Genomic DNA, 23452 nt, shown 5'->3' with positions numbered 1-23452 from the left:
GTGCGCCGCTGACTGGCTTATCAGTTTTGCGACCACGGTCGCGCGACTGAAAAATCGCGCAGAGAGCGACTGGCCCGAAAGGGTCGCTTTTCGAGAAAAGCGACCGTTTGCGACTGGCCGCTTTGCGACCAACTTGGTCGCGCGACCACTGACAGTCGCCGGTGTGAACGAGCCTTGAGGGTGAGGGCGAACGCGGTTCACTCACGCGTGCGCGAGCGGGGAACGCCGCCCAGATGCGTGCCCTCTCCTGTGGTGCGCGAGGCAGGGGGGTGAGGCGAGGGAGGAGGGGCATTCTTCTCCGGCGGCTGCTAGGGTGCCTCGATGTTCTCCTCGCCCGCCGTTCCGTACAGAGTGGAGAAAACCGCGGCGCTTACTACGGCGTTCTCGTGATCCCCGACGTGGCCAAAGTGCGCGCCCGCGCGGGCCTCATCTTCAAAGCGATCTGCCATGTTTACAGAGTGCGCGTAGGGCCGGTAGCTTCGTATGCGCTGTGCTTTCGGCGTTTCGTTCGGGTTGAAGCGAGAGATTCACGGAGGTCATTTGACTCGCGGCTGCTGCCGCGATTCCTAACTCCAGTGTTTTCACAGACAGTTCCCGCTGTCATCGAGCGAGATGTGTTCGTGTTTACCTGTGCGCGCGTCGCACCGTGCTGGTTAATTTAGTTAAAATACGTTGACGGGCTAGTTGGTTTTGAATCCATGATAGAATGTGTAAGTGCGACTCAACAAGGACGTAGAAGGAAGCAGACACACAAAGACAGTGCTGTCTCTCACTTTTGTTTCTTTCTACATCCTCGTTGAGTATTGTTTACATTCTATCATTGATAATTCAGCTAGTAAGTGAATGTTTACGAGTTTATACGGCCGATAAAACTACTATCCTTACTTCGTACAGCTATCTGTTAATTTGCTATCGCAATCGGTGCTTCGCCTTTGGAGCGGAACTGCGATTTTTTTTTTCTGTGTCACACAGTGGCTCGTACCCATACACATTGTGGAGGATTGACCAAAACAGTCTCACAGCTTGTGCCACATGTCCTGTATCGCATACTTACCCAACCGCACGTGCCCAATGGACAAAGAAATGGTAGCCTTGGCAATTAAAGGGACACTAAAGCGAAACAATAAATCATTTTAGACTAACGAAGCATTGTTTGAGAACCCTGCAGGCAGTCATTTGAAAAAGATAGTTTGATTATTAGATGAGGAAATGAAGGTCCAAGTATCAGTATTTTAATTTCGCGCCGAAACTCCAGCGCCGGTACGTCAGCGTGACGTCAGGGATTCCAAAGTTTGTTTTCGCCCTTGGGCAGCGTTGGCTGAATAAAGGTTCCCGAAACTTGCCATGTTTATTATTTGGTTCCTTTAGAACACAATGTAGTCAATCTGTACCGCTATATACAATTAGTAGGCCCTAGAAGATGCCATAAAAATCCAATCGTTGTTCCGCTTTTTCTGGCTTACCAAACGTCTTATCGTTGTAAGAGTGGCGTTTTTGGTGTTGTAGAAAGGTAATTTACTGCGGCAGAAGAAATCATTTTTCACTTTAGTGCCACTTTAACTAAATCAAAGAAGCTGTTAAACATCATGCACACTTCCTTTAAGAGATTGACGTGCTTTTACTCATTCTTATGAGCCGATATTATATGTACAAGTTAACGCGGATGCGCTCACTGGCCTTATTCCGTGAACCGATATAAGCTGGTTTGATGTGGCCTACTCGGTTAGACAGCGCGGAAGGACGCGAACCCCGGGATAGTAGGCATGCAAAGCTTTTTCTTCAAAAGTGCAGCGCGGACCAAAAGGGCACCGCGATTAAAAAAAAGAAAAAAAAAAGAAGAGGCAGCACTGCAAAGGCCCCCATGAGGTGAGTTCGAATAGGGCACGTTACAGTTGGTTCTGCTTTACCTAACTATACGAAGAAGCTCTTCACTATCTGTGATTATTCTTGCAAGCGTGCCAGGACGCCGTAACTGCGACGCTATATAGTTTCGCACGAAGTACCCGAGATGCACGAACGTAATTCCGTTAGCCTACTGCGTGCGCCCGCACACGTACGTTTCGCAAGAGTCGCGTGCAGGCGTGCAATTAGCTCATTTCGTTACCTTCCTCATAGACAACGAGGTTGAAGCCAAGGTCTGTCTCTCTCTCTCTCTCTCCCTCAGACTCGTATTACTTTCTCGGCGTTGTATCGGTGTATTGACTCCGCTCCAAGCAGTACACCTAAAGCGACGCAGTTCTATAAAAAGCCGCAGCTCGCGTCACCCACCCCGGGGCTTCGGCTATACACCAGCGACGCTCCAGATTCCTGCAAATTGCATCGCGTGTGCACAACACCCTCGCGTGTTTCTTTTCTTTTTGCCTCACTCGCGCTTTCTCCTCTGTATATGCTGCCCGCACTCCACCAAGAAAACCCGAGGTCGTTGCGCCCGGTGCTTATTAGGCGGCTTTCTCTAATTCGCCCCTCGTCCACCACCGCTGCGCCCATCCTTTTTCTTTCTGTTTATCTTTATTTGTGCCTTCTCACGGGAGAAAACAGAGTCGCGCTCCCGCCGAAAGGGAAACGTTCTTACGGGACGAGCTGCATCTCCTCTGCTAAACAACAACAGCTACGCTAGAGCGCCTCGCTTCGCGGCAGTCGCTGCAGAACCACCGGCACGTGCTTGCCCACCACCACCGGCACCGCCCGTGCACAGCTGCGCCGGCCAGCTGGGAGAATGAGAGCATGCAAAACGCCTCGGGGGAGACGCGCAGATTAGAGCCCCCCACTGTGCCGCACTAAATCGACCAGCGGACTGACGCCTGCGGGCAAGCGAGAAGAGGCCGCGCTACTGCACTACTGCGCGCGGGTCGGGCGGGCATGCCTCGCTGTTGGGATGCGACGTGCCATTGGAACTGGGAGGCGCCGTGGGCGAGAGGTTAGCGCGAGGGAAGGGAAACGTATCTGGACGCCGCGCCTCTTAAATTCTCTCGCTCTTCGCGTTCTTCCTGTATAGTCAAAGCACCGCTTTAGTCTGCAGTAACGGTTAGAGGAGGATTCCACTTGGCGCGACCGAGAACGAGACGGGGCAATCCGAAACAAAACTGAAACTCGGGAAATATAGAACGAAGTAGGAGAAGACGAAAGTACTTTATGTTGAACAAAAGATTAAGCGAAGCGTCTGCGCTGTGACTATATACCGAACAGAGCTGCTTTCTCTCTCTCTCTTTATTGCTTTTCCTTCGCTATGCTTGCGCATGCTTTCGTCTTCGTAAGCAGCTTGGTTCTGCAGCGGTGACTTTCTTCGCTGGCTCCTACTTCTTCGGGGCCTCTGTACAGCGCAGACAGCTCGACGTTTTCATTTCGTTTTCGTTCATTTGTTTCTTTCTGTACAGAAAGAAACAAATAGAACGGAGAACGGCCGGAGAGATGAGATTGCGGTCGACGTTTACCGCCGCTCGTGCCCGTCGCTCGCGCTCGTATACCGCCGCTCGTACGTTGGCCGGTGCCGAAGTCTACGAGAAAGCGGAGTCGGACGGCTTTGCGTTCTCTTCGAAGTCGATCGCTTGGCTGGTCGCAGTAGCGCCGCTGCTAGTGCTTTCAGTTGTACGTCGACAGACTCGATCATTAACTACTGCAGTGGACCCGTTTAACTGCGTGACAATGAACTTTGCATTTTGTTCGAGGGCCAACTGGTTAAGGCGGCATACTCATTTTTTTCTTTCACTGTTACTACGCATACTATCGTCGTAAACATGATGATGCGAAATACTGCGACCTATATATATATATATATATATATATATGTATACGGCCAGAGCAAACGGCGATGACCTGTAACATCCACTTACCTCCGGCGATGTCGCGAATGGAGCGGGAACAAATAGTCGTACTGTTGCAGAGTACTCGCGCCATGAATGCCCCGCCTTGCTGACTGCACTCCCAAGAGTTGATCGGGAGTCTCGTTACTGCATGCGTATCTATGCATTACGCATCTTCGCCTAATTTTCTACATCACGCACTACAGCAGCTTTCGAAGTGCGCCGGCTTGAGGGACCGTTTATATATAGTCCCTCGGCGCAGTCACCTGCGTGAGCACAGCGCTCACTCTTCCCCTCTTTCTCTATTCAAATTTCCCTTTCTCTTACCCCCAGTTAGGGTAGCGAACCGCACGTTCGTCTTGACCGCCTATCTGCATTAGCTAACCTTGCTTTCCCTCTGCCTACACAATCTCTTCCTCAATCTTCGTTCCTGTTCAAATTCGTTCTGCGCTTTTTGTCCCAATGTTTTCTCTAAAATAGCGAGAAGGGTTGAGTACCTGCACTGATAAAACATTCGATCACGCGCCCGCCTTTTGACCTACGCGCCGAAAGCGGCAAAGCTTGATAATCTGATATCGCAATTAACGACCCTGATGCGCTGCTTTGAATAACACCGCGCTGACCGAGACAGCTGTGTCAGAAAAAAAAAGAAAGAAAAAAAGAAAGAATGCTTGGCGTTCGAAGCACGTGTCACGTGTCGGAGCACGTGACAGATTTACTGTCAACATATTATTCCAAGACCCTCCGCAGTATTGTGCAAACCCTACATTCATTCACGGGTGTGGCGAAGGGACACATATCTTACACTTACAGAGAGTCACCCTTTTGTGACGTCACTTTGCGTCAGTATAGGCCACCAGATACAGCATCCCTCGTGAAACAGCCGAAGCTTGTTCTCGCTGTCTCCTTGAAGCACCTTCTTATGCAACACGAACTACGTCCATCCTAAGCCTAAACACTTGTAATGACTATCGACAGGCCATGTAATATCCAATGGTTACGACGAGCCACACGTGGTTTTTATGTCGTGGCCCTCGAGGCAGCTGTCGTGTATCTACTGTGGACCACAGGGCGCGTGCTCATGAAAAGCCACGGTTGTCATCTTTAGTAAAGCTTATTATGTTTGTTTTTCCTGAAGCTTCCTTTAAACGCTTGGTACGACCAAGCGTTTAAAGGAAGCTTCAGGACATCCTACACGAATAAATCGCGAGCAGAGAGCCTGTAACAGCCGTCCATATAAAGCGCCAATTATCTTGCGAATGATAAGATGCTCTCCGAATCGCAATGGGGGCTCATTTGGGAGAGAAAGAGATGCTATAATTAGAGCCGGAGATGTCAGCCGTGAAATGCCTGACATGCGACTTCGGCTAAATAGGGCAAAATATGAAATAACAATAAATAGAAGAGAGCAAAAGAAAAGGGATAGGAGGAGGAGGAAAGAAAGAGATAAGGCAGGCATGTTAACCAGACATGCGTCTGGTTGGCTACCCTACACTGGGGGACGGGAAAGGGCGAGTAGGAATATGAGATAGAGAGAGGAGTGGAGGGAAGGAAAGACGCGGTGAGTTCGCGCACGCGCGCGGAAGGCCTCCCCAAGTCAAAGGCGTTCACAGAGGCCAGTCGCCCTCAAGAAAGGGGATTAAGTCAATGCTCTGCCACTAGCGATGGCCTACCGATAGAGCATCCGCCTCGTATGCGGGAGGTACAGGGTTCAAATCCCGCTACCACCTGAAACCCACAGATTTTTCTAATGGATAGAGGTGTGGTCGGCTATACTTGTGGGGGATCGCATATCGACAGGCGCTGAGGTCCTATGGAGATGATGTCCGTGGTCTCTGAGCGCCACTTGTCCAACCACAGACGGCCCATTGTTGCACAGCATCCTCCGCGTCTCTGGGAGGCAGACTATAGAGATGCCACCGGGTACCTGCTGGTAAAATAGGTACAAGCTCGCTCTCGTCCTGATGCTCGGCCATTATGAGGCCTCAACGCTTGAAAAGGCGTGTTTGTCAACAACACGAGGGCGTCCCCACCAAATAGGCGCATTGGGATGACACATCAGAAATTTCTACTGTTGGAGTGGCCCAAACATTCCGTGGCCCAGTGGGTAGGGCGCCCGGCTCGGCTGCGGGAGGTGCGTGGCTCAATCCCCACCTCCGGACACCCAGCAGTTTATAAGACGCGTACAAGCAGCCTCCCGACCAGACGTTCGGCCTTTCAGGGGCTGTCGCATGGGAAAGGTTCGTAAGACTGTTATGCTTCTGCTGCAAGAACGAAGATAGACAAACAAACTCCAAATAACTATGAAAAAGGAGGTTTGGGGCGCTATCATGACGGCCATTTTCCATGTGGCGTCCCAATGCACAGAGGGCGTCCCAACCCGAGGGTCACCCTCGGACTGGGGACAAACACGCCCTTCCAAGCGTTGAGGTTCCAAAATGGCCGAGCACCTGGCCGGAAGCGCACTTGTACCTATTACACTCGTAGGTATACCCGGTGGCAATTATGGTCTGCCTCGTATACAGCCGCGACGGATGCTCTTCAACAAGTGCGTCTGTGGTTGGCCAAGGAGAAACAGCACAACGCGATATATTGCGTTGTGTTGTGGTGTGAAATCTCGACGCTGAGAATGACGTCGCGGGTTCGATTCCCTGCTGTGGTAGCCGCATTACGGAAGAAGGGCGCGGAATGCAAGAACTCTCGTGAGACACGCTCTGGGTACAAGTTGAAGAATAATCCCGGGTGGTCAAAATTAGTCCGGCTCTTCAGTTCGACCCACGGCCCCGTCGTGGCCTTGAGACATAAAATTGCATAACCCAAAATTTTTAGAAAGATAAGTCATGTCGTCATGCCAGACACGTCAGCAAATAAATAAATAAATAAATAAATAAATAAATAAATAAATAAATAAATTGTAGTGGGGAAAGGAGTCAGGGACTATTGAGAGAAGACGACGAAGTTCGGCAACCCGGAGAGCGCGAGATTGCGACCGACGCTCTTGGGTCAGAGCTGTTGTTGCGTAGCCCTGCTTTTAGATACACCCCCTTACAAAATAAATAAATACAATTATTTATTTATAGAAGCATCTACGTAAATGTCATACATTATAAATGGGTCGGGTAAAAAGACAAGAAGAGAATTCATCATTCATTCACCAAAAGACAGCTCTCACCAAAAAATTCACCAAAAAAGACAGCTTTCAGTCTCGGAACGTTCGTATAGCAAGTGCATAAGCAATACGTAGTTAACAAAGAAAGCCTGTTTTGTTCGGCGGTACCAATGCAAGCAGAAGCAGGAGAACCAAGTTACAGTACTAGCGCTTGTTAACAAAATCACATTCATATAGAACGGGATCACGAATATTCGCAAATGACGCAGGCCAGTTACATTCAACTCGAAAGAAGTTCTGAGAAGAAATTACTGTTCTATGTTGCGTTAACTGCTTTTCTCATTCACGCGCGCAGATTCAGGCAGATAGAGCGCGATGGGCTGCTCAAGGACGTGCCGTGATGAGTAAATGAACGAACAATAGACGTGGCCCCAACCCAAAGCTATAGAGTGTCGGGCGAAACGCGTTTTCGCGTGCAGCGGCTTCGAAGCCGTCAGAGAGCGAGAGGCCATTCGCCCTGCCGTGTGTATACAATCTGCGGCTTCGTTCACTTGACGACGCTGTCTACTACCACTTGGCTCTAGCTTATTTGAAGTCGCTGACCGTTGTTCTTTTTTATTCTTTCCCCGCATTCTCGAAACCCTATAGCCTCTGGGCCCACGTGTAGATGCGTGTACGAGCGCCCGCGTTCTCTTATTTCACTTCCACGCCTCTCGGCTTTGTCTCGGTTGGACTCGCGAGGCGTGCGCGCTCTGTGTTGCAGCCGCGCGGGGATGCGTGTTCCTGGCGCTCGTGCCGTTAAGCCCTTTAACGAAGAGAGGAATGATAATTGGCCGGAGGGGGGGGGGGAAGACGAGGGACGTGTCGATGCTTCCTCCCGATAAGCGTGCGTGTGAATGATGGGCACTCACGTGCTGCGCCGCTTTCTCGACGAAGTAAATTAGACAGGTAGAGAAACGTGAGCCCCGAGGCTGAGCACGTCTTTGAGCCATAATTCGGACTGTGTTCTTCCAAAAAGAAACCGGTGCGGTTATGCGCTTTGAGAGGAAGAAAAAAAAATGAAGTCGAGAGAAGTGTTAGTGGGAGCGGGAGATAAGCCGAGGAGGTGTGGCTTCGCGCAGCGCAAGAATACAATGTAGAAAATTTAACTACAATGGTGCACGCGCAACCAAATGGCTGGGAACATCCTCGGATGCAGGCTGTGACGCTGAGTGGTGAGAAACATAGCTGCATGCTCTAAATGTGGCCTTGCAAAGGCCGCCGAGACGAGAGCGAGCTCTCGCGAGAGCGGTTTTTGAGCAGCTATGAACGATCGTGATGGGCCGCTAAATACTACAAAAAAAAATTATGGGGCTTTACGTGCCAAAACCGTGATCTCATTACAAGGCCCGCCGAATTAAGTGCGGGGGACTCCGGGTTAATTTTGACCACACGGGGTTCCGTAACGCCCTCCTAAATCTAATTACACGAGCGCTTTTCCTTTTCGCTCCCATCAATATTCGGCCACCGTGGTCGGGATCGAACATGCGACTTCAAGCTGAGCAGCGCAACGGCGTAAGCACTAAGATGTATCCAGTTTCTCCTTTCATTCATGGTGTTTGTTACAGTAGCATGCAGCACCATAGGACACTCACCAATTGTGCACATAGAACTGGGGGCACAGTGAAAGTCACACAAAGAGGCACAATGAGAACCACTGTTCATACAAGACCTGTTCATACTGGAAATGTAGGTTCCGCTTTAGAAGGGCGGCAGGGATAAGCACCTCACCAACATGGGGTACCAGTCCGTTTGAATACCACATTCAATATAAGCACATTTTAGACGCACAGTCATCTGAAAATGCGCCCTTGTAGGCACGATCGATTCGGCGTTGCGGTCCATCATTCCCGCTTTCTGCAAACTGTGCATTACGATGAGGAAAAAAAAAACAGCTCAAGAGGTGCGTTATCACCGGAGGTCAGCCACTGGCATAAGGCAGCGAGATCAGCCGCTGCTGGACCAAATACATGACAGATAGCTCATATGAACGATTGTTATACGCATCCTCCAACTCTTGATACAGCCTGCCTGAATTTCTCATTTTTCTGTGCGCGTATGTGTCTTTACCTGCAGAACAGCAAAACTTTGCGATTCTGTGTTAGGCACCACGTCTTTCAAGTGGGTTTGCATGTTTCAAGCTTCACACGTAATTTGGTACTTCGCGCTCACGTTTCGCGGCACCGAAATTATCGTCTAGGTGCTTCCATTCGCTGTCTAATGCGTAAACAATGCTCCCTCATCAAGTTTCTCTCTTTCTCTCGCTCTTCTTTCTTTATTTTTTGTCTCAGCCACTCGTCGGAAGCTCCCACATTATGATGCTTGCTTCTTTGTGCACGCAACCGTCTGCTTTAGGGTTTTATTTCAATAATTGCACACTGACGAGGGATCACGTGGGCAAATTTTTCCTCCTGTGAATCAAAGTGCCCGGATCTAGAGTAATGAGGGCCGGTTGCTCTAATTACCACCGCAAACATCCGCTCAAAGCAAGCTGTTACGACTGTATCTTCTTTTTCCTCGTGAAACGGGGTGAGGGGGCTTTGTTTATTTCCAAAATTACAATAGCGGGACACTTCGCTTGTCCAAATGTTTCTGACGTCAGCGAAGGGACCGTGTTGAGCGTTTGTCGCTCAACATGTAATGCCTGCATGACGTGCTTTGAGGAGACGCGAGGAATGAAGGATATTCACGTTTCTGTTTTATTACCCTGTGAGGTACTAGTTCTCTGTGGCACGGTGCGTCCACCATTCTCACAGAGAACTAGAAATATATGCGAGGTGATAATTTTTAAATTTACTGGAATTTTTAAAGATAGCCTGTTCCAGATAGCATCATTCCAGTCCCTGAGCTGTATCATTCATGGAGGCGGACATTACTTCCACGAGAAATCGATGCACATATTCAACTAATTTAAAAATCACTAATTAGCTTAGTAAATATTTATGGTACATATTGCAATTTACGAATTGTAGCCGGTGAATTTGCGAGGCGCATCCGCTTGGAATGAATTTCAAGAATGACACCACTTTGGAGATACGCGCCATCAAACTTGCCGTAACAATGCAATGTTGTTCCACTTCCTTTTTTAACGAAATGTTCTGTATGCATCCAAGCACATAAGTAACTGGAACGCCCATGTATTCGTCCCACACTTTGGGAAATAGCATCTCGAAACTGGTGTGACCCTGGCGATCCATTTCAAGTGGAATACTCTTTAAAACTCACCGGCTACAATTCGTAAGTAGCACTAGTGGCATTACGGTAATTAAACAAGAAATAATTGGAAAATATTTGTTAATTAGTTGATTATGTGTTTCGATATTTCTCGTGTTAGTAATGTCCGCCTCCTCAAGTAATCCAGCTCAAGGAAAATAATTGTGCTACTACCAAAAACGATCTTTAAAAAATTCCGAAAACTTAAAAAATGATAACCCGTATATTAAACGTATAAACCACGCGCAGACACACGCACGCGCAGGCGCCACACTTCCGCAGGCACGCACCTGCTCGCACAAGATAAAGGAAAGGTGTCGGTGCGTATTGCCCCTTCGCATTGCCTGTGCTACATGGACTCCAAGATAGGCAAATGATCGTTCACGGCTACCGTTGAAACGCTGTTAACGACTGAGCAAGCGGATACCTCCAGAGAAGGTAATTGAAGCTGCTCCAGGCAACGAAGTTGTGTCTGCGTATTTCCTTTCCCGACTCTTTACACTGTCTTTCTTCCATCCCTTATCATCTATTACATCTGAAGTAACATGCCTGTCAAGCCTGTAGCACGGCTGTTTCTACAGTTAGCTTTAACTTTCTATCTTTCACCCACTCAGAGAACGGTCAAAGGGCTTACTGAGGGCGCTTAACAGAAGCGCCGGGTTGCGCTATCCATAGAGTTTCATACAATAAGGGATTATTGCGCGGAACTCTGCGGTGCCATCCACTGACGTTTTGCTTGTATCTGCACGCAGGCATATTCACACGTCTGCATACGCTACGGGAACACGGCCATCGACGACGCGCTGGCGTTTGCCTGAGCAGCACGTCGTCCCACTCAATCGCCAAATGCGTACCAAATTTTCACTGTGCGGGTAGCGACGGCCTATAGCCACAGCATAGGTAAGCGCAGACGCAGTGACGGTTCGCAAGCGCTCTGACCCACATTATGTTCACTGACGAGTTCTTGCGGAAGGAATAACGTTACGCGTATACTCGGCAGGTACAGATCTGAGGCGGCAGTGTTCGATGCGTACGTTTGTGGAGCGCCGCGAATCGCTCGACTCGCCGAACCCTTTGTTCTTCACGACCGACCGACCGGCTTTCTGCTTCCTTCTGTAATTCTCGCCTCCCCACCTTCGGTATGCGACGACGTGCGATGCTGCCACGAACCGTGGCCGCAATGACTATGGGTCCTAGAGTGCATCGGCGCAACTCATGCGATTTGACCTTTCTTCTCAGTGGGGGCAGAAATAACTCTGAGGTCGAGGCATACTGCAATGTACCCTAAGCGGTGTTCGTTGGTCGCGACTCCGTCAATCTAGAGCAATTCACAATGTGTAATTGTGGTGGGCAAGCTTTTATTTAATTGCGGTAGCAGTTATATGGACATACCGAGACACTTTTTCGCTGTCGTTGCCGCCAAGCCGTCACGGTCTCGAAGATGCATACGCGGCCGTTTGCGTAGATCGCCGGTGGGTTTGCCTGAAGAAAAAAAAAGGCCTAACCAAGTGGACGCACTGTCGCCATTAACACAAGCGGCTTTGCAGAGGAGACAGGGAAGCGGTCTTCGTCCAGCTGCTATAGCATGAACGATGGGCGCACACACACTAGCGTACGAGCTGAGAAACTGTGTGCATACCACATCGTGGTTCATCATACGCTGTTCTTAGCGGAACGGGCAGCGAACGTCAAGACAAAGCTAATAATACATTGCGTTATTGTCATGACGTGCCCTTTCTTTGATGACGCCAATGCGCCAAGCTGACATTCGTGCAATGTGCATTGTTGAATATTAATGCGGGACACGTGTCGCTAAAGTGCTAGTTGCAACGCTGCTAATGCGTTGTCCTAGCTTTCGTTGTGTTCCTCGCTACCATGTCTAACACAGGAAACCAATAACACTTTACCAGCTGCCGAGTAATCGTGATTGGAACAGCAACTTTAATTAAGAACGGGCTTGGCCACATATTGGGCACCTATGCGCTGCCGGAAATACAGCTGGTCACTTTTTCTAAAGCGAACATTCTATATTTGTGCGTAAAGTCCTGTGTGCTCAGTGTTTACCTAAATGCCCTTGAGAAGAGGGAAAAAAGAAAGAAGAAAGGTCAGTGCCCTTCCACTCTGTGAAGAAGGACGACCAAAAGCTGTGTATGTGGGCCCCTTGATGGCGAACTGCACCTCCGCCGCGGGTGGGCGCGGTGTTGCACTATCTTCGGGATCGGCCCACGTATGGAAAGTGCTTAACGCCTGCTTCACATCCGCCGCCGGTCGGTCCCGTATTGCTTTAACCTCCCTGGATGGTGTTCTAACAACACGCCATAGCGACATGTTGGCGCGATGCAGCACGCAAGGATATATACTGCTGCTGGGCCGAAGAGCGACCTGGCAGCCTCTAGGTGGTGGTGGTGAAGAGAGGGTGAAGCTCGTGCACTCCACTAAACTCGGTGTCGTCCTTAGTCCGGGACGTCATTAGTCGAAGCCGCCGCTCGAGCCCGTTGGACCAGAGCTCGTTGTTCCTCTAGTCCGGAGCTGCGGAGCAGAGTCGAACCCAGTCCTCCAGAGTGGGGTGAGAAATAGGGGATAGCTTGGGATGCTGTTGACAGGCTCAGACCATGTAATATATATATCTGCCAAATCACCGCAGTGCTGGCATTGCCCATTGATATTTGGAACGAAATGTTTAACGAAAACGAAAATGTTTAACGAAAAGTGCTGGGCAGAGGAACGTATTAGTTTGGAGGCGCCGTATATAAGATGCGTTCTTCTGTTTTGGATAGGCCTTTCGCCGGAGGGGGATACACGCAGCGCCGCTCGCACAAGTAATCTCGGATTGCACTGAACCGTAGTCGAGGGGTAGGACATTCAGGCTGTTTAGGGCAACAAGGAGGTTCCCGGGAAATGAGTGCGCGGGCCGCTGTATGTGCAGCTTCATTACCTCGGAGGCCCTGATGGCCTGGGCATCGTGACGATGGGCGTCGCCACCGCCATTGCAGACGTTGCACCTCGTTGGCGTTGGCTAGAGGGATTAGACAAATGGAGGTAGCTTCCTTGGATGAGACTGAAAGAAAATCATGGACGTTTGTAGCTAGAAGTTTACTGCGAGGAGGTTAAAGAAAACGGAAGTTAAAACCTCCTCCTTGGTTTACTGTGTGTTCCGCTCGGACCGCTGTATGAACCACGGTAGGGTCACGACTGCGCTAGAATGCGAGCACAAGCGTTGAAGCACAGCCTATGGTGGCATAGGCGCACACCTGCTGCTCAGCCAAGTTCGCTTCTCTGCAGACCTCCTAACACTCCTCGCGCGTGCCGCGTCATCGCTGTCGATACCAGGACGACGGAAAAGGCGCTATCACAATAAAAGTGACGCGATGATTTCAATAACTCTAAAAAACTGAGCGTCAGATGTTAGGACTACTTGAAAACTGTCGTTCCTGAGCTACGTGCATAGTATAGCGTTTCATTGAACAGTGTGCATGGAACTTTTACTTAACGCGGGTTCGCATGGGTCGCTTCTACTCGTTTGGTTTTCTTTTCTTGTTTACTTTTTTTTTTGTAGACTTAGTATGTTTGGTGGTGAAACGTGTTTGAGTATTATGGGGAAATGGAAGTTACAAGTTCTCAACTGTGTATATTGCGGTAGCCAGTTCCAATGTAGCCTACCTTCACATATGTGTGCTGCTAATAAACAACAAGCGTCACACGGATTGTACCGAGATACCATTATTGCGCTGCGCTGCTTGCTGCTGTAACGACGTATGATGACGTATTGCGCTGACGCTTGTCATGTTCCGTGTGCTCACGCGTGAGGCAATATGATCGTGTCATTAAAAAATTCACGCACGATTACGATACTAATGCGAAATTTGAGCTCAGCTCTATACGTGTTTTCATTTCGCAATATCTTGGCTGGCGCGGACAATCTCTCTCGTGAGGCACGTTGCGAACGGAGCGAAATGTGGCGCGACTGCCTCGCTAGACCGGAGATCACGAAAGGCAGCGCGTGGGTGAAGCGTGGGCGCGATTCACAGCAGCCGCCGCAGACAGACCTCCGCTCATGCAGTGCGTTGTTGCTGGCCGCATGCCTTATCGATGGCGTCATCGGTGAACAGACGATGGCGCGCTACTCTGGCGCCATCTCGTAGCGGTTGTCGCCGCAGAGCCAGTCGGCGCTACTAAGGCGCAACGCTTTCCTTCTCAAGCGTTCGACACACCTCCTCGCTGTGTTCATTCGCTCGGTTGCGCCGAGGACGCCGACGCTCAACGCAGGAACGGGTGCCTAAGATCAGCGCTCTAAAATTGCGCAATGTACGAAATACCTAGGACATGTTACGAGCTTTAGCGAAGTACATCCTTGTTTATGCAAAGTGCTTGTAATCCCAACTTTATTATAATTCCTACCCTTACTAGTCACCTGTTACTAATCAAAAACTCAGGAACAAAAAAAAAATAAATTATGGGGTTTTACGTGGCAAAACCACTTTCTGGTTATGAGGCACGCCGCAGTGGAGGACTCCGGAAATTTCGACCACCTGGGGATCTTTAACGTGCACCTAAATCTAAGTACACGGGTGTTTTCGCATTTCGCCTCCATCGAAATGCGGCCGCCATGTCCGGGATACGATCCCGCGACCTCGTGCTCAGCAGCCTAACACCATAGCCATTGAGCAACCACGGCGGGTAAACTCAGGAACACACGTGTGGCTTGCTAAGCTTATGTTGTATCATTTTAGGTACTTTTTCTAGTGTGGTAACCTTTTTAGTATGTTAAAAGAGTGCATATCTGACACTAAACTAACAGTACATGCTTGATCAGCATCATATGCGTTTCCGCAAGGAGGACCAGGGCTAAAGCGTAAAGCTGTTTCTTAAATGTAGGTGTGTTCGAATAGACAGAGATGAACTCGAAATAAATATGATTATTTGTGAATTTTTGGCATGATAACTTATTCGTTCTTACGCAGTGTATTGAAATATCAAGAATACATAGCAGACCGTTATATGTGGCCTTTTTAGACATTACAGGAGCGTATGACAACGTAGACCTCAGCATTTTGTCGGATATGCTGGAAGGGGAAGGGTTAGGTGACGATTGCCTACAGCTTTTGAGAGAGATTTACCTAGAAAATACCGTTTGCGTTGAATGGTAATGGATGAGCAGCGAGGAGAAGGTTGATATCAACAAGAGACTGAAGCAGGGGTGCCCTTTATCCCTGCTGCTGCTTATGACGTACATGGTGAGGATGGAGAAGGCGCTAGAAGGAAGTAATATCGAGTTTAATCTCTCATACAAACAGGCGGATACAGTAGTAGAGCAGAAGCTTCCAGGTTTATTTTATGCGGACGACATTGTGTTGCTAGATAACAATCAAAGTGATATGCAACGTCTGAGTAATATCTCTGGACAGGAAGGCGAGAATTTTGGTCTGAAATTTAGCGTTAGAAAACAGGTGCTATAGTATTCAACGAAAACAGTGAACGGACAGTGTCAGTCAGTTCAGGGCCAAGAAATACCTCGGGTAAAAGAATATAAATATCTTGGTATATGCATAAATGAAGGCGACAGATATCTGGAAACACAGGAAGAAACATAACAGCAAAGGGGAAGAGAAATACGGCCATAACGAAACACAGAGTGCTATGGGGATTCCGGTTTCAGAAAAGCGTTCTCTTGTAAAACACAGCTGCTGCCCTTCGTTAACGATCTTTTCATGTATAGTGATTCTGGGTCCGACGTTGACTGTATATTCATTGATTTCGCTAAAGTTTTTGATCTAGTCTCACATGAACTACTCATTTTCAAACTTGGAAAACTTAGTCTTAAAATAAGTTTGATCCAATGGATCAAATATTTCCTTTCTAACCGCACCGAGTAAGCAATCTCTAACGACCGCTCATCTGATGCCTCTCCTGTTTTATCTGCTACTTCGCAAGGATCCGTAGTGGGGCCCCTTCTTTCTTTAATTTATATTAATGACCTTCGCGGCTGCATTGCTTTCTCGCGTATTAAACTTTTTGCTGATGACTGCGTGATTATAAAAAGATCACTAGCTTCACCGATTCTCAGAAAATTCGAGCAGACCTTGATAGTTTATCATCACGGTGTGTTAAATGGCTTGTGTGGTTTAACATAACAAAAAATGTAAAAGCATGAGAGTAACCCGCCGGACCAGCAATGACAATTGTACCTATCATCTCGGTACAACATTAGAATGTGTATCTTATAAACACCTCGGTATTGAAATCTCCAATGATTTTTGTGGCACGTGTACGCCGATTCTGTCATTGCGAATCGTACGCTTGACAATTTACGCCGCAATTTTTCTCGCACGCCATCGCCATTGAAATTAAATTTATACAGAACGCTTGTTCGTCCAAAGCTCGAATATGCATCATCCGTCTGGGACTCGAGCCAATCAACGGCGTATCATTGATATAGAATACGTCCAATATCGTGCTGCTCGCTTCATGTTTATCAAATTATTATCGCCATGACAGTGTTTCATTAATGAGGAATGCATTTGCATTGCCCGGTTTTCTCGGCGCGCTTGTTTCATAGGATTTACCATTTTAACCCTGTCTTCAAAGATTAACTTTTATCGCACTCTACGTACGCCTCGTCTCGCCTGGATGATAACTTCAAAGTTTCTTTTTGTACCGCCATGTCGAACTAATTTATATAGTTATTATTTCATACCGATGACCAGCATCCATTGGAACCGCCTTCCTGCTTCTGTCCCCGCTATCGGCCACGCGAATAATTTCATAACTGCTGTTCACAATGCATTTTGTTAATCAGGCTTCCTTCTTCTTGTTCAGTGTTGCGTGCTATATATATATATATATATATATATATATATATATATATATATATATATATATATAGTGTTCTTCATCTCCTTCCTGTGATACTTTCGGGCTGTGGAAGTATTTTAAATAAATAAACAAAATATAATCATAAAAAAGGACAGTGGTAACGTTATTACAAAGAAAAGAAAGGGGGGGGGGGTTCATTTTATTTAATTTTGCTTCCTTAAAGACCCCGTCGTAGGGGTTGTTACGTTTCGCCTACAACGCGCGGTAATGCCGGCGCGGATGCAACGGACGCCGGGGCTTCGTTCAAAGCGGCGGACATTTTGGCCCGTTCGACGCCGCCGCAACGCCTCCCCGCCAAGCGTGTCCAGGCGTGTTTCAGTGCCACGTGTCTTCGTGTGTGCGTGTGTGTGTGTGTGCCCACGCTTGTCAAATCGCGGCAGCCGGGGAGCGGAGCTCCCAAAGTGAGGAGCCAGGAGGTCTGTCCGTCGGCGGGTTGGCGATGCGTCACTACACTCGTCTCAACATGTCTCTCGGCTCGACCGTGCTCCGCCGTCGCGTGGGCTCATGCTCCGCCGTCGCGTGGGCTCATGCTCCGCCGTCGCGTGGGCTCATCCCGTGACCTTACTTCTGGCCCGCGACGCCGAGAGTATAAGAGCAGCTGCCCCCGGACGCCAGGAGAGAGGCTCCGATTTGTACTGTTGAGTTACGTGCTCTCCCGTCTCTCCACTTCGGTCGACCTGACCGGCCGCTCTTTTGCTATGTTAGAATAAACAAGTTGTTCTGTTACCAGTCTACTCTTGCTTTGCCGGGACCTTCGGATGCTTCCAGTGCCCCAGGCCGCCAGGCCAACGCTACCCTTGGGGCTTGCGACCCATTGGCAATAACGGGCGTCAGCACCGAGACCCCAACAACTGGTTGCCAGCGGTGAGATCGCGACAACGGAGGCCAGCAGCGAAGAGATGCGGTTGACTGTATGCTGAGCAGCACAACGACCATCCGGGAGCAGTGCAACGAGCCCTGTGTGATGACTGGTTGCCTGCAGCGGAACGACTGCGCTGAAGTCTTGGCTGCGAGGTTTGGTGAGTGCGGGACTTTCTTCTTCTGAGTTTTGCCAGGCTTTTGTTAGTGTCAGAAACAGAGCTGGTAATTGTGGTTGTCGTTGCTGCCGGGTTAGTTTGCGGCAAGACAATAGTAGGCAGTAGAGAAAGCAGCATTCAGAGCAGCCATGGATTTGAAGTCGTTGCGCAAACCGATATTGCTGGAGCTTGCAAGAGAGTTGGGTCTGGATGTCTCAGACAAACTCAGAAAACCAGAACTGCTAAGGGCTATTCTTGAGTTAGAAGCTGAGGATGACGAGCTGTCGGAATGCCTTGAGACCATTGAGGAGAGGGAGCGTGAACTTAAAGAACAGAAAGAGAAAGATGAGCATGAACTTAAAGAACAAAAAGAGAAAGAAAAAGAAGAGCGCGACCGTCAACACGCTTTGGAAATGAAGCGTCTCGAGTTAGAGATGGAACGCGCTCGTAATGGAAGTCAGGCACACGGTGCAGGAGAACGAGTATTGTTCAAAATGACTGACCTGATGCGGCCGTTTAAGCTTGGAGAGGACATTGGTTTGTTCCTGGTTAACTTTGAGCGAACGTGCGAGAAGCAGGGGTTCTCTCGGGAAACGTGGCCACAGCGCTTGCTCACTTTGCTACCCGGCGAGGCGGCCGACGTAGTCGCTCGCTTGAATAGAGAGGAGGCAGAGGATTTCGACAAAGTGAAATCGAGTCTGCTAAAAAAGTACCGGCTGTCAGCGGAGGCGTTCCGTCGGAAGTTTCGGGAAAATGAGAAAGGCAAAAGTGAGTCATATACAGAGTTTGCGTACGGGCTTATGTCAAACATGCAGGAGTGGCTCAAAGAAGAGAAAGCGTTTGGTGACCACGAGAAAGTTCTGCAGTGTTTCGGGCTAGAACAGTTTTATAGTCGGTTACCTGAGAACGTGCGGTACTGGGTCTTGGATAGGCCAGACGTTAGTACGGTGGCTCGAGCCGCTGAGCTAGCCGAAGAGTTTGTGACGCGTCGGGCTCGTGGAGCTAAGGACGGTCAAAAGGGTGAATTTGGCTCCAAGTTTGAGAGGCCAAAGTTCACGCCCATGAGAGCAAAGGGGGACACACGTAGTTCGGATGCGAGTGAAAGCAGTCCGACCGAACGTAAGGAGACGGCGGCAACCGAAGCCGAACGCAGAAAGCGGTTCGAGACGAGGCAAGCGCGCGTTTGTTATACGTGCCAGAAGCCGGGTCACTTTTCGGCGCAGTGTCCAGAAACAAAAACACAAGTCGTGTTTTTGTCTTTATGCAGCACTGACGAGAACATGAAGCTTCTCGAGCCTTACATGCGAGACCTCCTCGTGAACGGGAAAGAGTGCCGAGTGCTTCGCGATTCCGCAGCTACAATGGATGTAGTTCACCCCTCTTACGTAGAACCCGATATGTTCACGGGCGAGTGCGCATGGATCAAGCAAGCAGTGGAAGCTCATAGCGTGTGTCTGCCGGTAGCAAAAGTGCTTATTGAAGGACCTTTCGGAGCACTTGAGACGGAGGCCGCAGTGTCATCTATGCTGCCCCCCCAGTACCCGTACCTATTTTCGAACAGGTCCGATCAACTCCTGCGCGAGAAGGGGCTTTTGTTTGGTGAGGCTAGCGTTCAGGCCTTAACCAGATCGAAGGTTCGGGAGCTCGCTGCAAAGGCGGTAGTTGCGGGGCCGACGTTGTTGAACGATGAGAAAGGGTCAGAGGCGCAGCAAGCTGGTATTTAGAGCACGCCCGAACAGAATAAAATTGAGCCTGTAGCGTTAAAGGCACCAGATACTGGAGAGGAAAATCCCGACACGGGAAAGTTAGAAGAGCTGTCTCCAGATTTGCTCATCGCGCCTACGTCAGACGGACTTAACAGGTTGCTAAAAGTCAGCCGGTCGGCTTTGATAGCCGAGCAAAAGAAGGATGGCAGCCTAGAAAACATACGCTGCATTGTCAAGGAAGGTATCGCCAAGAAAAATGCTCGCTTTGTGGAAAGAGGTGGGGTCCTGTACCGGAAGTATCTAGACCGCAGGGGAGTGGAGTTCGATCAGCTGATCGTGCCTCAATGCTATCGTCAGGATCTGTTGCGCTTGTCGCATGGGGGTTCGTGGTCCGGACACCTAGGAGTTAAGAAAACTAAGGACCGTCTCTTGCAAGAGTACTATTGGCCAGGGTGTTTTCGGGACGCAGACCACTTTGTGAAGACATGCGACACCTGTCAGCGGGTGGGCAAGCCAGGGGACAAATCGAGGGCGCCGTTGAAGTTGGTACCTATCATTACGGAGCCTTTTAGACGGCTCGTTATTGATACAGTGGGACCTCTGCCGGTAACAGCCACGGGGTACCGACACATTTTGACTGTGATCTGCCCAGCGACAAAGTTCCCTGAAGCAGTGCCGCTTAAAGAACTCAGCTCAGTTGAGATAGTCAATGCACTACTGTCCATATTTGCGCGAGTTGGTTTTCCTGCAGAAATCCAGTCAGATCAGGGTACAGTGTTTACTAGCGCTTTGACGACAGCCTTTCTCGAAAGGTGCGGGGTAAGGCTGTTACACAGCTCAGTGCACCACCCCCAGTCGAATTCCGTTGAGAAGCTCCACTCCGTCATGAAGCGCGTGTTGAGAGCATTGTGTTTTGAACATCAAACTGACTGGGAGCTGTGTCTGCCTGGAGTGATGTTTGCATTAAGGACCGCGCCGCATGCGGCTACGGGGTTTTCGCCAGCTGAGCTGGTGTACGGTCGCTCGCTGCGATCTCCGCTTCGCATGCTTCGAGAATCATGGGAAGGCAGGGGCGACGACCCAGTCGTGGTAGAGTACGTGCTTAAGCTCCTCGAACGCTTAAGAAGGGCACAGGAGTTGTCAGGTGAAGCAATGGCAAAGGCCCAGCAGAGGGCCAAGGTTTATTATGATCGGACAGCCAGGGCCCGTCGTTTTGAGGTGGGCGATGAGGTCATGATATTGCGCACATCGCTAAAGAACAAACTCGACGTGCAGTGGGAGGGCCCAGCACGGATTGTTCAAAAACTGTCGGACGTTAACTACGTGGTGAGTCTGCCAGGAAAGCGGAAAGCACAGCAAGTTTACCACTGTAATCTGCTCAAACCCTATAAGCAACGGGAAGCAGTGGTGTGCATGATGGTAAACGTTCCCGAAGAGCTTCCGGTCGAGCTTCCGGGACTAGGCTCAGTGACGAACAGGAAAGACACCGATCAAGTCATTAGTGACTTAATAAGTAAAGCATCGCTGTCGCCTGAGCAGAAAACCGAACTACACCAGCTCTTACAAGAGTTTCAAGGTCTGTTCTCTGAGAGGCCTGGTAGGACTTCTGTCCTTACTCATGACATAGAACTTACCTCCCCAGAGCCAGTACGATCCAAGGCGTACCGGGTGTCACCCCGCCAGAGCGATATTATGGAGGCTGAGGTAAAGAAAATGCTACAGCTCGGTGTTATTGAGGCGGGTGAGAGTGATTATACCTCCCCTTTGATTTTAGTTGAGGTACCGGGCAAGGAACCTCGTCCTTGCGTCGACTACCGCAGGCTTAATTCCATCACTAAGGATCAAATTTATCCAATCCCTAACATCGAGGAGCGCCTTGAGAGAGTGAGTAGCGCTCAGTTTATTTCCACCCTAGATCTTGTCAGGGGTTATTGGCAGGTTCCACTTACAGAAGAGGCTAGTAGGTATGCGGCGTTCATTTCACCAATGGGGACATTCCGTCCTAAAGTTTTGAGTTTTGGTTTGAAGAACGCGCCATACTGCTTTTCAAGCCTCATGGATAAAGTGTTGCGGGGACAGCAAGAATTCGCTTTACCGTATCTAGACGACGTAGCGATATTCTCCGCATCCTGGCCTGAGCATATGGCCCACTTGCGGGCAGTGCTAACCCGCCTGCGCGATGCGGGCTTGACAGTCAAGGCTCCCAAGTGCCAGTTAGCACAGGCCGAGGTTGTCTACCTCGGACACGTGATTGGTCGGGGTCGTCGCCGCCCCTCTGAAATAAAGGTGGCCGCTGTGCGAGACTTCCCGCAACCGCGCACGAAGACCGATATTCGGTCGTTCTTAGGTGTCGCCGGCTACTATCAGAGGTACATCCCCAGGTACTCTGATATCGCGGCTCCCCTAACGGATGCTCTAAGAAAGACAGAGCCGCAAACAGTCGTCTGGGACGAGACAAAGGAAAGAGCTTTTAGCGCCCTAAAGAGCGCCCTAACAAGCCAGCCTGTGCTACGATCGCCCGACTACACAAAAGGGTTCGTTGTTCAGTGCGATGCTAGTGAGCGAGGCATGGGCGTTGTACTGTGCCAACGGGAAAATGGAGAAGTAGAACACCCCGTCCTGTATGCTAGTCGTAAGCTGACGAGTCGTGAGCAGGCGTACAGCGCCACCGAGAAAGAGTGTGCGTGTATCGTGTGGGCCGTTCAGAAATTGTCATGTTACCTAGCTGGCTCGAGGTTTATCATTGAGACGGATCACTGCCCTCTCCAATGGCTGCAGACCATCTCTCCCAAAAATGGCCGCCTCCTGCGCTGGAGCCTCGCTTTGCAACAATATTCCTTTGAGGTGCGTTACAAAAAGGGGAGTCTCAACGGTAACGCCGATGGCTTAAGTCGAAGCCCCTAACGTGGGAATCAGCCTCAAAATTGCTTGTTACTGATGTTTTTCTTCCTGAGGCAGGATTTTTAACCTATTGCTTTCGTGTAGCGTTTCAAAGTGATGATGTGCTTTCTAGTGCAATTTTCCGATTTGTGGACGCGTTCTGAGTGCTGCTAAACTACTGTAAGGAACTAAGCAGCAGTATAAAAGGGGAAAGAGCCTGGCAGGGCTTAGTGAGGGTTGTGCCGTGCTTGCTGACTGAGCGGTTGACTTTCGGCGTAGTTCTAACGCTTGCCGGAAACGAGAACAAAAATGTCAACTCTCCCGAAGTCACTTCGCAGTGTCCTGTGTGCACCTGAACGTGAGAACGAGGCCTTCTCTGTGCGCTGCGCTCAATAAACGCCAAAGGACGCCCGACTTCGGTTATGAGCATCATCGAGCGACATCCCTCCGGACAGCGGATGCAGTCCTCTGACCATCGGGATCTCATTCCCCCGGCGGGGCGGTCTGTTACGTTTCGCCTACAACGCGCGGTAATGCCGGCGCGGATGCAACGGACGCCGGGGCTTCGTTCAAAGCGGCGGACATTTTGGCCCGTTCGACGCCGCCGCAACGCCTCCCCGCCAAGCGTGTCCAGGCGTGTTTCAGTGCCACGTGTCTTCGTGTGTGCGTGTGTGTGTGTGTGCCCACGCTTGTCAAAGCGCGGCAGCCGGGGAGCGGAGCTCCCAAAGTGAGGAGCCAGGAGGTCTGTCCGTCGGCGGGTTGGCGATGCGTCACTACACTCGTCTCAACATGTCTCTCGGCTCGACCGTGCTCCGC

Source organism: Dermacentor andersoni, chromosome 6 (assembly GCF_023375885.2).
Source record: "Dermacentor andersoni chromosome 6, qqDerAnde1_hic_scaffold, whole genome shotgun sequence".
NCBI lineage: Eukaryota > Metazoa > Arthropoda > Arachnida > Ixodida > Ixodidae > Dermacentor > Dermacentor andersoni.
The sequence above is the reverse complement of the archived record's forward strand: the minus strand, read 5'-3'. Positions refer to the sequence as shown.